This window comes from Dendroctonus ponderosae, unplaced genomic scaffold, assembly GCF_020466585.1.
Source record: "Dendroctonus ponderosae isolate FM_Combo_2020 unplaced genomic scaffold, Dpon_F_20191213v2 Dpon_F_20191213_4, whole genome shotgun sequence".
NCBI lineage: Eukaryota > Metazoa > Arthropoda > Insecta > Coleoptera > Curculionidae > Dendroctonus > Dendroctonus ponderosae.
Genome location: NW_026018611.1, coordinates 10,021,615 through 10,024,185, shown reverse-complemented (window position 1 = coordinate 10,024,185; position 2,571 = coordinate 10,021,615). Strand labels below are relative to the sequence as shown.

At 32.6% G+C, this 2,571-nt stretch overlaps 1 long non-coding RNA gene across 1 annotated transcript in view; it reads left to right on the top strand.

Moving 5' to 3' along the window:
• The first annotated feature begins 230 nt into the window (after nucleotides 1-230).
• The window catches only part of LOC109546441, a 30,628-nt gene continuing 28,287 nt past the window's right edge, over nucleotides 231-2,571 (top strand). Inside the window, exon 1 of the long non-coding RNA XR_002172775.2 lies at nucleotides 231-325. This is a non-coding gene — a long non-coding RNA (uncharacterized LOC109546441). The remainder of the gene's footprint in view (nucleotides 326-2,571) is intronic.

The following is a 2,571-nucleotide window of genomic DNA, read 5'->3' as shown; positions in this document are numbered from 1 at the left end:
GTTTCTTTGGAAGCAACCCCGTGAGAACTTAAGATAGGGTCACTTTTCGGGTCACTACGGTCCAAACCTGCCCTCGTTTAAGCGGGCCATGGTCAAGAAACAATTGCCAGCCCGAACAATTGACGATCGGGACTGTCCATCTAAGCTGGCGACTAGTTTTTCTTGTTTTTGATGATATGGTAATTTTTTCGCAGCTCGATATTCATGAGTCCTTTAGTTCGGCTTTGAATTTTCGATCGGAAACATCAGCTCGACAATCGCAACTTTCAGTACTGCCTTAAATTGAAATTTAGTGATTTGATTTATAGTTTGTATTTGCTACTGGGTGAGTTAGTGTTCATGTTTATAAGGTGCATTTGGCGTTTGGGAATTATCCGTTTTTACTAATTAGGCCTAAGCTATTTTAACTTTTTCGTGTTTTCCGTTCAATTTATTTCATAAAAGTTGTGAATTTTTGCTCAACATTGCTAAAGGCTACACTGCTTGGAAGCTGGTCTCATTACAAAATAAAATTGCGTCAAATTTCTAGTCCTAAGTGAAAATCGCACGATAATAATAATAATAAATGTCTTTCCTCGGCGGTTGGCACCCCTAGCACATTTTGGCGGTTTACATTAAATTAAAATTAATTCTTAACCTGATTAGGATCGAGAGGGTTACGTGAAATTTAATCAATTTTCTGTATTAGATCCTTATTATAGGAAATCGCTGATTTTCGGTTAGATTCTATTAAAATTTCCCCGATGGAGTTAAGATCCTTTCCTTGAAATAGAAGGGTTTTATATTGATTTCGGCTCCGGTAATGGGGATTTGTAAGTTATCATTAAACAGGGTTTACAGAAATTGTGTCGCAAACTTAATACAGTTATGGTGTATTTGAAAGAAACCAAAATGTCATAGGGGTCGATTTTCTATTATGGATACTTAAAATAATTCAATGACCGAAACTTAGTAAAATTTAATAAACATTCTAGAAAGTAATGTAAAAATCTTCAGATACGTACATTTATGAGAGTTCAAATGGAATCGGAACGATTCAAATGAGTTTTTCTCAAATTTGGAACGCTCARTATGTATCTAGTKCTATCGATAGGATTTTAATTGCTTCATAAGATTCTGGTTTTGGCCCGAATTTATGGTCATTATTCTTCCCTAAAATAATTAAAAGATATGAAACWTTTCTCACAATTGAACAATTTATCATTTCAAGCGAATTGTGAGTATTAATTTAACACACTTTAATGTATTGCATTGTAYGTATTTACAAAAAAAAWTATATRAAAKKTTTTGCATCATCCTCAGCTTAACTAATTGTTTAAACTTTTAAAGCTCTARACTTTTTATTCYGAACTTGRAAAATTKAATTAAWTACATTTTCCAAKATGTCAAATAGCGATCGCTTTCGTCGTACAGGACGTTGAAATTTAAGGAAAAAATAGCTTTTAATCAATATCTTATRGATTTCGTTGYTGTTTTTGTGGAAATTTRTTAAAYCGATTAATTTCAATTCTTGTTARGCATCACCAMASTACTACAAATTCTGCTTGAACATGTAGACCTARAAGAAAGCATTTGTGAAGAATGTGTTTTTATTTTMTTGATTTGCTTTAGTAACKWKTTTCRTTYTTTTTTMAATTATGYGAAACTCATCTTGAAATTTAGTTTTTCAGTTTTAGTGACGTWTTTTCWAAAARTGTAGTGGGTACATGTGTACAAMATATATGYTTCAATTTAATGTTACTGAAATTCTACGCCTCAAAAAATTGTGTGTTCCTTAAYCACTCTTGTAAGTCCAGAGTCTATTATCAAACTGAAAGAGTTTTGCGAAGATCACTTTACACGCTTAAAAAGTTTAATTTAAAATTTGGACAACGTATCTATTTCTATTCTGTCTATTTGGACCTAAGAATGGCTACCGAAGATGTCCTGAATTACTCATGAATGACTCTTTATATTACAAGTTCACGTTTCTTAAGCATAGAAATGCGCAATTAAATAAAATCATTTACCTCTCGCAAAATATGATATTTTAGATCTCACAAAGTATGTTTGAATTTTAGTTCCACGTTTTCTTGAGTGCAATTAAAACTAAATTTCGGAAAACTGCGAACGCCTCAACCTAAGGAAATTAGAATGATTATATAATCCCCAATTAAGATTTCTGGACATAAATCAACTATCGAACTAATTAAAGGGTAATTTTGACAATTCCCGCTCCAACTGTAACCGAGTGGAAAATTGCTTTGGAGGAAAATAGCGTCTTAAAAGGAAAATTTATACTCGTTCGCGAGTCGCGCGTTTCGCCTCGATAAATTTCCCGGGCAAACCACGCCCTTCGCTTTTAAACTTGTATATTTCAAGAAAATGAAACTTTCCTTTGACATTATGAACTAGAAAGGTGCCTTTAATATAAATTATCTGGCGTTGTGTAAAACAAATTAACACGTTCTGTCCCACTTTACTTGAAGAGAGATATCGTTGTACGAGGGTTGTTGGTTGACTATCAATTTTAGTCTAGTTTTTTAATTTTTGGTTAATATACCAACTAATACATGACAATATATGAAGTTG